This window comes from Lontra canadensis, unplaced genomic scaffold (genome assembly GCF_010015895.1).
Source record: "Lontra canadensis isolate GAN:19392208 unplaced genomic scaffold, GSC_riverotter_1.0 scaffold94, whole genome shotgun sequence".
NCBI lineage: Eukaryota > Metazoa > Chordata > Mammalia > Carnivora > Mustelidae > Lontra > Lontra canadensis.
In genome coordinates this window covers 34474-46378 of record NW_022631088.1, presented here as the reverse complement: position 1 = coordinate 46378, position 11905 = coordinate 34474, and the positions used below count along the sequence as shown (strand labels likewise).

General features: G+C 38.6%; 1 long non-coding RNA gene across 2 annotated transcripts; it reads left to right on the top strand.

The window, feature by feature from the left end:
• Nucleotides 1–4604: 4604 nt before the first annotated feature.
• On the top strand, nucleotides 4605–10232 carry LOC116854720. 2 transcript variants are annotated; one of them, XR_004380211.1, is made up of 4 exons: nucleotides 4605–4678; nucleotides 5251–5455; nucleotides 7237–7376; nucleotides 9981–10232. It is a non-coding gene; the product is annotated as an uncharacterized LOC116854720 (long non-coding RNA). The 2 variants fall into 2 exon arrangements; XR_004380212.1 differs by having other exon boundaries at nucleotides 4641–4693.
• The last annotated feature ends 1673 nt before the right edge of the window (nucleotides 10233–11905 follow it).

The window sequence follows — 11905 nt, the reverse complement described above, 5'->3', positions numbered from 1 at the left end:
TAACTTGCCCAAGATTGTTTTCTATCTGGCTCACATTTGAAATTCAGAAAAAAAGAAAACTTATAATTATCTATTATTGCTCATGTCTTCTCTGTTCTGATATTATTATTATTATTATTATCATTATTATTTTGTGGGAAAGTGACTTATTCATATTTATGGCAAATGACAGAAGTTCTCAAAGCATCCGTGGCAAGTACACAGATTTTATAATTCTACTTTTCAGTGAAGAAAAAGATTCAGAGATATAAAGTGAAACACTGAAAGATCAACCTGGGGAAGTTGAGTCTCTTGACACTTGAGTGAATCCTCTTTTCACCTTGACACTCCCCTTCTCATTCTATACAAAGACACTCCCTCCTTCTCCCTGGAGAAGTGCTTTGTTTTAAGATAAGGTACTAGATTCTGGGGCTCTATCTGTGTAATTCCCATCGCACACTGGAGTTAGCATAGCATTATGCTCTTTTAGGAGCCTGAGAAATGCTTTTGGATGATTGATAGCCTACCTGTTATTTTTCCTGATGGCGCTAGGACAACTTGACATGGGGAATCTTGGGAAGAACTAGTTCCCTGAAGAGTACGTAGGCTTTCTGACACTGAGTGACTTCGAAATGGCATGAAGTCAGACGAAATTGCTACCGTCGTTAAAATGTCCTTTTAGGTAATTATATGTAAAATAGATTTCTCACCATCCAGAAGCTTCAGCTATTAATGGTATAGCAACCAGCAACAGTTAGATTAAGTCACAAAAGCAAGTTTTGGTATCATGGGCATAAAATCGTTATGGACCTAAGGCTGCTCACAGGTCACTGGGTTTTCCATGAGGTAATTTAATGCCATGGGAGTTACAAAGAAATAATAATAATAAAAGCTAATACTCATTGAGTGCTAACTAATGGGACTGCTAAGCACATCTCTTCATCATTTCATTTGATCTTACTAAAGCTTACAGCTTCAGTAATACACTGTTATTACCATTTCCCAAGCACCAAAGCTGAATGGGAGAGAGATTTTTGAAGTTCACCAAAGGTCACAGAGCCAGAAAGTTGCAAAACCTAGTTTGTCTGATACAAATATCTTGCTCTCAACCACTGAGCTATACTGCTTATGCCCAGATTTATGATGAAAAGAGCAGATGGCTGGTCGAGAAAGTTGGTTTTGGATGGGGTTTATTAAGACCCTGCATCTAAACATAGTCCGAAGAGGGAGGAGGGGGAGGGGACAGAGAAGAAGCAGAGGAAGTAGAAAAGGAGGAAGGACCAGGGAAATCAGTTGTACTGCTATGCAAAACTAAGTTTTAGGGAATTAAGAGAATAAGAATTGCACTACATTCATGTAGAATACATGGGAGAAGTCTAGCTTTTGTAAAACAGAATATTTACATTAGCATGATCAGCCCATTCTTTCCCTGTAGGAAAAGGGGAAGCAAACAAATATACAAATGTGTGATGGTCATCGAATAAGACAAACACAAATGAGTTTTATAATTCAGATACTTAATGGCATGCAGCCAAAAATTCAATGCATCCGTTATGTGAGGGCAGCCTTGACAATTATATCTATATGGTAAATGTCCAATGGACAAGACTCCCTATTTTAAATCAGAGATTATGCATTTAATAATGTTAGTAAACAAAATGCTTTAAATGAAATATCTATTTTTATTTCCAATAGACCATTCATCACCTAAGCCTGGATGAAATCAAAGTCTTAGTCTTGAGCCACACCATCATCTCATGGAAGTTGCCAGAACTTCTACTCTTTGTTGCATGTTGGACCAACTCAGCCTATTTCAAGGATGCCACCTGTGAAACTTTGTTCTCCTTCTTTCCTCAGATAAGTAATTTATGACAGAGTTGGTAAGTAGGGTTTATAGAGTAATCATCTATTGGTAGTGACTTTATGACATACTATGTTAAGAAAGATTCTGAGGTATTATGTGGGGTAAATGGAAAACTATCACAATCAGTTAGTTTAATCCGGCAAGGAGTGCAAAGGGAAGGGCCTGACATGTTTCCAGACATTTGTCATCTCTGAACACAGACGGGAGCCTAATAACGTAAGTAATCTAGGCAGTTAAGAGGAAAGACCACACATTTTACTTTCTTAGTAAAACCCTAGATTCTGAGATACCAGCAACTTCTATTTTTTTTTTTTCCTTTACCTTTCTCATGGAGTCAGTCAGTATCTTCTGCTTTGTCCTATTCAGCTAAAAAGTATAGCCCTCATTGACTCCCTGGGTCAGTAGAATAGTAAGTCAGGATTTGGCACTTATGTCAAATTTTATAGACATGACCTCTCTTATTACAAGGTTTTCACCTGGTTGCAGATGACCTTGTAAACAATTTGCCTATGAAAATCTTTTCATTATTATCATTGACACCTTGTATCAAAGAGCAGTTCTCCTTCTTTGATATTCATAGGCTCCCAATGGTAGGTCCCATTAGAAGAACGGGGTCCATACCAGAGGAGGTGTCTTCCGAGATAATGGGAGCTGCTTGCTCATTGCTTATCCCTACTCTTCTTCTCTTTTCTCACTTGTCCTTCTCCTCATTCTTTCTACTCTGCTCTATCTTCTTTGTGTTTCCCCCTCCATCTATCCTATCAACCATGCCATGGTTCTGTGGAGATGTAATGGCAGCATTTCTTATACCAAAGATGTAATCTTTATTCCTGGCCATCCTGACTGTCGATTTCCTGCCTGTCCCAGCAAAATAAGTCACAACATGGACAAGGAAAACTGAGAACCCTCGTACTTCTTTATCGTGAGCTTCAGCTTAGTTCAAGAAGGTAAAACAGTTGGTCTTCCATCTCCTTTTCTTTGGGTTATGTCAGAATATCTCTCGGTTTTCCAGAAGTAAGGAGGTCATGCCAAGTGCTTAAAATGAATGTGACACAATAGTTTGCTCTCTATTCCCAAATTCTTATGAAATTTCTCCAGTACACCATTATAGCCACCTGATATTTGTAAATACTTCCCTGTACATCTGCTCTGGCAAGGGTTACTCATGCTATCTGTGAGGCCATTTAGCTCCAGTGTAGCTACAAGTAGTGTCCTTATCTACTTGCTGCTTTATCTCCATGGACCATGTCTTGTTTCATATCCTTACCATCGCTCAGTGAAGTTACTGACACAGTCTCTTCTCTGTTCCTAATACCATTTTATGCATATTTTGGGCCATTCTTTTTTTTTTTTTTAATATTCTTCAGTAATCTCTACACTTAATGTGGAGCTCAAACTTATAACCTCAAGATCAAGAATCCCACGCTTCCCTGACTGAGCCAGCCAGATGCCCCAATTTGGGGCCATTCTTTTTTTTGTTTTAATTTATTTGTCAGAGAGAGAGAGAGAAAGAGAGAGTACACAGGCAGGCAGAGTGGCAGGCACAGGCAGAGGAAGAAGCAGTATCCCTGCCGAGCAAGGAGCCCGATATGGGACTCGATCCCAGGATGCTGGGATCATGACCTGAGCCGAAGGCAGGTGCTTAACCAACTGAGCCACCCAGGCATCCCGGGGCCATTCTTGATAGACTTATGTCTTATCTTTTTCTAAATTCTAACAAATATGATCATACCATTCTTCTTTTCATAAGTAAGAATACCTTGCCTTATTTAACACAGATGTCCCCAATTAAACTTTATTAAATTATCTTCTTATATTTTGGTGACCTTTAGTTTAGGGAAGAGCTGCTAAGCCAAAAGCCAGGACACACACACACACACACACACACACACACATGCATGAACACACAGTAGATCAGTAAATTTCTGGACTCAAATAGTCTATTATCTTGATTTCATGCAAATCTGGCTTTTTCTTCTTAAATTATGCCAGTGTTTTACCCCTGAATCACTCATAGTTCTTTCTCCAAGATCTCTTATCCCAAGCTTTACAAGTATGAACTCTGAGATCAGCCTTGTACTAGGTAGTGCGGGGAAGAATCAGTCATCCACTGGGAAGCTACTATCTTCAAAGAACCATTGTTCAGAAAAATCATTGAACAGTAGTACAGTAAGGAAGGGAGGAAGTCAAAAAGGACTAACACAGAGACTTGAGAGAAAGAGAATCTTACTCTACCTTCTACCTATATACTATACTAACTCCCTACCACTTTCGAGTAATATGAGAATATACAGATAAATAATGACATGGGGATTTTTCCAGATCCTTAATCACACTCTAGTATGTACCTAACATTTGTCATGTATGTCTTCTATTTATGGAACACTTTGCTCTAACCGTGCAATGTGCAAGCTTTCAACATGGCGGATTAATTATAATCCACCTAATAAACAAGATTATGTGCCCACTCATGGGAAACTTTATGTCTTACTGCTCTGAGGATGGTGCTAAATCCAAGGAAAATACTTGTGAAATGAATAAACCAGTGAATGAGTAAAAAAATACATGTTAAGATAGATATTTTCAAACAATGGCAATATTTCAAAACCTGACACGTGCTTTTTTTTTTTTTTTTTTTTAATGGAGCCCGATGTGGGACTCGATCCCAGAAGCCTGGGATCATGACCTGAGCCGAAGGCAGACACTTAACAACTGAGCCACCGAGGCGTCCTGCCTCCTTTAAAAAATATGAATGAAATGAGGATTCTGCATATAATGTGTCAATATGACCTTGTAGGTGACCAAATGCTTTCTCCTTCTCACAAGAAAATTGTTGTAAGTCCTAATCGGGTGGGGGCTCTAGTTTTGCTTCAGTTTTGTGTGTTCTGCCATTCTCCTGATTTCATTCTACAGGCTGACCCAGTTATTCTGATCCAGATCCCGTGCTCATAGGTGTTCATTCAAACTGGTCATCTTCTCAAGGCTTACCTTGTATCTTTTTCTTTTTAAAAAAATTTTTTTTAGATTTTTATTTCTTTATTTGACAGAGAGAAAGAGATCACAAGCAGGCAGAGAGGCAGGCAGAGACAGAGAAGGAAGCAGGCTCCCCGCTGAGCAGAGAGCCCCATGTGGGGCTCGATCCCAGGACCTTGAGATCATGACCTGAGCCGAAGGCAGAGGCTTAACCCACTGAGCCACCCAGGCACCCAGGCTTATTACCTATCTTACTATAATTTTTACTCTCTTATAAAATTGTTTCAGTGTTCAAATATTAAAAGACAGAAGCCATTAACCTCAATTATATAATTCTAGTTCATATTTTCCAGTTTGCATGCAGAAAAGCATGAAATGGATCTACTTTAGACAATAGGAGTCTCCTAAAATAGTCTTCCTCCCTTTTTGTGCAGAAGGATCGCATTACGCATGCTCCAAGATTCTGATTCCACAGCTCTGGGGCAGGACCAGAGTTCTGCATTTCCAGCAGGCTCAGTGGTGATGCCAATGTTGCTGTTCCAAGAACCACATATTGAATAGCAAAGTCCTAAACAGGCCTGCCTCAAACATGTCTCGTAAATGTCTGTGACTTTTCATAGGAAGACAGTATCTTGAAATGTGAGTCTTATTCTTTCATGGGATGCCGTCCATAATTTGAAATCTCTTTACATCATTGTTTCCCAAAGTGAGCTGTGTGGGAAAACAAGTTCTGACAACTGGCAAAAAGATGGCAGCAACTGCTTCTTCTTTTTCTTCTTCTTCAATATTTTATTTATTTATTTGAGAGAGAGAGAGAAAGAGCAAGGAGAGGGGCAGAGGGAGAAGCAGGCTCCCCGATGAGCAGGGAGCCAGATGTGGGACTCGATCCCAGGACCCAGAGATCATGACCTGAGCCGAAGGCAGATGCTTAACTGACTAAGCCATCCAGATGCCCCTCAAAAAGGCTTCCTATGAAAAAATGTTTTATGTTTGGACAAATATGGGGAATGCTAAGTAAACAAAGTAAAGAGAGATTTCGTTAAGGATTTTTAGGATCTTAGATATGTCAATACCTTTTATGAATCTCTAGAAGTTGTATTATACAGTTTCCCAAGCTTCAGTGGCCATTTAAAAAAAAGAAGTGTCCTTCATCAAGCTAATTTGGAATTCAGAAAACACACAAATTAATATTCTGTCTTCTGTGCAACCACCAAAACTCCTTTCCTCCTTTATAGTCCCAGTCCGGGGCTGTGAAGTGCCCATTTTTTATTTTGCTGGGGCTTATACTGAACAGTTTTGTATTTATCTCTGTGTTTAGAAACCTGTGTACTACTTGTTCTTCTTTTCAAACACTGCCGAGCTTATTGGTTGGCTGTCTCCAGGATAATTGAATTTGAGAATTGAATTTGCAATTTGTAATAGAAAATGGTATCATCAGATGACTGCAAATAAGGACCTTCTGACACATCACTACAGGATTGTTTAGGGTTTTATGGGGAGAAATGGAGCAAATGATGAGTTACCCTGACTTCCCGGCTTTTCTGGCCACCGCACAACCTGGCTGGCGTCAGGTGCTTCTGAATGGCCACCATCATTCCACTACCTCTGCTGCAGTCCCCAGGAAAGCTGGGTTCAGGCTACCTTGATCACCATGGTGACAGAGCTGACCTTATACTGACTGATTTTTCAGGAATCCCACAGTAGTGCTGTGGTGTGGACTTTCTTGAGCTGCTTTTTGTGAGTGAGAAAGGAGCTTGAACCCTGGGTAGACGATCAGTCCTCTCCCAGAGGTCATGACAATGACGGTGTCTTGTGTCAAACCAAATTCCAATCTGCTCTGCACCTGTTGGAAATAAAGCACCTCTTATTTTTCCAAAGGGAGTGGTGAATTGGGTTCACCTCATTCACCTCAATCAGATAATTCATACTTGTCACTGCAAAGGGAGTGCCTAGAGTTTATAGATCTGAGTGGGCGAGTGATATATGGAAAGAGAAGTTATCAGAGTGGCAAAGCCTTGAGTGGATGTGAGATTTGGAAGAGGTATCCAAACAGACACAGAAAGGAGACATCCGCTCGAGTCCTGGTTCTGCATCTCCTTACCAACCAAGAAGATATAGAGTCAGGCCACGTGGAGAACAAGATAAATCATACCCTGGGCTTTATTTTTTTTTTGTTTTGTTTTCAATTCAACATAGAAAGGTTAAAGAGGTAGGAGGCCTATTATTGAATTATTTAAAAAAGATATTTTGAAACATTATCCACTCTGGTTTGTCCCAAACTTTAAAAGAGTTCTTGTGTATCATTAGAGATGACACAATTAAAGTAGACCTAATCTTATTTCCCCTGAATAAGACAAATGAACAGGGCAATAAAGATCCAGTGTGCTGTGTAAACATCTAATCAATGATCCTCTGGTTAGGCCAGATCTATTCTGGAAATAGAGAAGTAAGGAGAGACCCAGATAAGAATAATGTGCATCGTTATTTTGGCTTTGGAAGAAAAAGATAAGCCCGGTGAAAGGACGTTCAAGCAAATGAGAACAGAGACAAATGTGTTGAGGTGAGTAAAAGAAGGAAGGAGTGAAGGCGGGAGAAGGAGAGAGAGAGAGCTCATTAATAAACAGGGAAGAAAAATCATGTTGACTCATCGGTTAGTTATCTGTAATACAGAACTTGAATTTTTCTTTTCTTTCTTTTCTTTTTTAGAGAGGGAGAGAGAGGGGTGAGGGGGGCCCAGAGGGTAAGAGAGAATCTCAAGCAAGCTCCAGGAGGGCTCGATTCCATGACCCTGAGATCATGACGGGAGCTGAGATCAAGAGTTGGAGGCTGAACTAAGCTACCCAGGTGTCCCTGTAGAACTTAAATTTTAATTCTTCCCTGCTGGAAAACCATGAAACAAAACAGAAGGCGGCTTTGAGACTGTATGTTGTAATGATGACGTCCTGAGCAGGAGGTCATCTGTCTGTTCAGCTGGTCTCCATGTGAGAATGTGGAACTTTTGCTGGGAAAACCAGGGAGTACCCTGTCTCTCATGCAAGGATACTTTTATAGGGGAGGAATGCAAATAGATAGCCTGCATTGGAGGTCGCCATTGGCCTGTGACCCATTCATGTTAATTGCATTTTTATATTTATAGGTAGATTTAATTTTATCTCTAGACAATAAAAATATCTTCAATCAATGGCACAGACATAACCAAGAATGCCTTATATTTTTATTAGGAACACATTTTCCACACATAGAAATATATAAAAACATATTTTTATGTTTGATCCTCAAACATTAACAAATTTTAAAATTGGGGCGCCTGGGTGGCTCAGGGTTAAGCCTCTGCCTTCGGCTCAGGTCATGATCTCAGGGTCCTGGGATTGAGCCTCACATCAGGCTCACTGCTCAGCAGTGAGCCTGCTTCCCCCTCTCTCTCTGCCTGCCTCTCTGCCTGCTTGTGATCTCTCTCTATGTCAAATAAATAAAATCTTTTAAAAAAATTAAAATTATGCCACATTGACTTCAGAACATTTTTTTAAATTACAGATTTAAGTAGATCTGTAATTAAAATCTCACATTTTTTCTCCTCTCCTGCTCAGAAAGATAAAATTTTTCCTCGTGGGCTTCTATCTATTTAATCCCTTTGTAGGCTACTGTGAAATATATACTATTGTTTTTAGTGTTTTCACTTTTTAAACATATGCTATCTTATGTAAGTATCGCTTTGCAACTTGTTTTCTTCTCTTGGTATTGTATTTCTGGAGGTTTGCTTATGCTGATAGTTTTAGATCCAGATTATTTATTTATTTACTTATTTATTTAAATTTGTTTAAAAAATCCTTTTAAATTCTTTATTTCAGATCAATTTAGTTAACACAGTGTATTATTAGTTTCAGGAATAGAATTTAGTGATTCATCAATTGCATATGGTATCCAATGCTCATTACATGAAATGTCCTCTTTAATTCCCATCACCCAGTTACCCAATCCCCCCACCTACTTCCCCTCCAGCAACACTCAGTTTGTTTTCTAGAGTTAAGGGTGTCTTATGGTTTGCCAGCCACTCTATTTTCATCTTAGTTTATTTTTCCCTCCCTTCCCCTATATTCATCTGCTTATGATCGAATCATACGGCATTTGTTTTTTTTTTCTGACTTATTTCGCTTAGCATAATATCCTCTAGTTGTACCCTCATTGTTACAAATGGCAAGATTTTACTTTTTTTCATGGCTGAGTATATTCCATTGTGTATATATGCCACTCTTCATCCATTCATCTGTCAGTGGACATCTTGGCTTTTTCCATAGTTTGGCTATTGTGGACATTGCTGCCATAAACATGGGGGTGCAGGTAGCCCTTTGAATCACTATGTTTGTATCCTTTCAATAAATACCCAGTAGTGCATTGGCTGGGTTGTAGGGTTGCTCTATTTTTAACTTCCTAAGGAACCTCCATACTGTTTTCCAGAGTGGCGGCAACAGTTTGCTATTCCTACCAGCAGTGTAAGAGGCTTCCCCTTTCTCTGCAACCTTGCCACATCTGTTGTTTCCTGAGTTGTTCGTTCTATCCATTCTGACTGGTGTGAGGTGACATCTCATTATGGTTTTGATCCTTATTTCCCTGATCCTGAGTGATGCTGAACATTTTTTTCTTGTGTCTGTTGGCCATTTGTGTGTCTTCTTTGAAGAAATGTTCATTTAAACAGATACATAGCATTCGATCAAATTAAAAAATAAAGTGAGGGAGAATAAAATTGTTTGCATTGCATGATTTTGCTAATACAAACTATGCCACAAGAAATGTCTTCTTAAATATCTCCTTGAATATATGTGTGTGTAGTTTTTCTAGGATTGATTGATATAAAGGAAAATGCTGGTAAAACATTGTATACTACATTAATTTTGCATTCAGATCTTCACCCTTAGTTTGTTAATCAGATTTATTTTGTGTATGCTATAAGAGATCTATTCAGCTTATCATTTTCCATAAAGAGCTCATTATTATAAAATCCTCTGTTGAAGCTTTCCCCTCCAATTTGTAATAGCACTTCTATATGCGCCAGATTTTCATGTATATCTGATTCCTGTTTCTTTCCTCTTTGTAATGAGCCTATTTATTTATACCTATGCCAATATCAAATGATTTTAATTATTTTAACTCTGTGGTGCTCAACCAGGGCAATTTTCCCAGAAGGGGACATCTGGCAATGTCTGTAGGCATTTTTGATTGCCACAACTGCGGAAGTAGAAGCCAAGGACGTTGCAAAACATCCTACAATGCACAGAGCAGTTCCTCACAACAGAGAATGCTCTGGTCCAAATGTCAATAGTACCAACGTTGGGAAACTGATGTGACTACGTGGTAAGTCGAGAGATTCAGCATCATACTTTTTTTTGGAACTTTAAGTATCCTCCACCCCACTGCCTTTTGTGACCTCCCCCCCACCACACTGGATGTGCTTGGCTTTTTATTCTTCTGTATGGATTTTAGGATTAGTTTCTCAAGAGAAACACTTTTAGGATTTTAATTAATTTGCATTCAGTTAATCGATTAATATGGAAGCAATTGACGGTTTTATTATATTGATTCTTCCTATTTAGTATGATATAAATCCATTTATTTTGGTCTTTTGAAAGGCCCTTTAATATAAAATACATATTTTTACTCTGAAAAACATTTATATTTTTGTTAGATACATTACAGGATTCATACCTGATTTCTTTTTGCTGCGTTGTTTAAATTATATGTTATTGTCTGTTGACAGGCATGTAATTAGTTTTATATATTGCATTTTATATTACATCATATATTCACAGGATGCCTGGCTGGCTCATTAGTGGACCTTGTAGTTCTTGATCTCAGAGTCCTGAGTTCAAGCCCCATGTTGGGCATAGAGATTACTTAAAAAAAACTTAATTCAGCAACCTTGTTGAACTCTTCCAGTCTATCTAAATATTTTTCTGTACATTCCCCTATGTTTTTCTTTGTAGACATTCATCTATCATCTGAGCATAATGAGGAGATTTTAACTTTCAATCACCATACATTGTATTTCTTTTCTTGTTCTGTCATAGTTCTGTGTGCCTCCTTACCTGTGTGATGACAGAGGTGATGGCTTATCTCAACCCTGAAGAATGACATTTTTCATAGGATTTTAGTAGGTACACTTAGCAGGTTCAGTAAATGTCTTTTAATCTCAAGTTGCCATAGAATATTTAACATGAACTTTAAAAATAGTTTAACCTGGGATGCCTGGGTGGCTCAGTTGGTTAAGCATCTGCCTTTGGCTTAGGTCATGATCCCAGGGTCCTGGGATCAAGCCCTGCATCAGGCTCCCTACTTAGTGGGGAGTCTGTTTTTCCCTCTCCCTCTGCTTGCCTCTCCCCATGCTTGCAATGTCTCTTTTTTTCTCTCTGACAAATAAATAAAATCTTTAAAAAATAGTTTAACTTGTTACTGCATTGCATTAAGACAGTACACTTGAATCTCATGTCACTTGTGCAGAACTGAGTTAATCATACTCCTCAGTCCCTAATGAATGGAGGCTCTTATCATCACATTATGCAAGGCACCTCTAACGTTTCATGTCATTTTGTTTCTTTTTGTGCTTCATCACCTTTGCACATTCCCACCGAGACTTCCACTTCATTTTGAACACTCTATGCTACTCCGTTCTGTACATGTACATGTATGCATTTACGTGGGCATGGTGTTTTAGGGTACATGTGTTGCACTTACCTAAATAGTCATCTCATTCAGTTCTTATTTATTTTGATAATAATTTTGAGATATCACTGCATTTTAAAATGTAGCTCATTACTTATGACTGTCAAATAGTAATTCATTTTTGACATACGTGATGGTTAATTTTATGTGTCAACTTGGATAGACAATGGTGAACTATTGTTTGGTCAAACATGAGTGTAAATCCTTGCTACAAAGGTTTTTTTTAGGTGTGACTAACATTTAAAAGCAATTGGCTTTATCTATGACAAAGGAGGTAAGAATATATAATGGGGAAAAGACACTTCAAAAAATGGTGTTGGGAAAACTGGATAGCTCCATGCAAAATGAAACTGAAGCACTTTGTTACACCATACA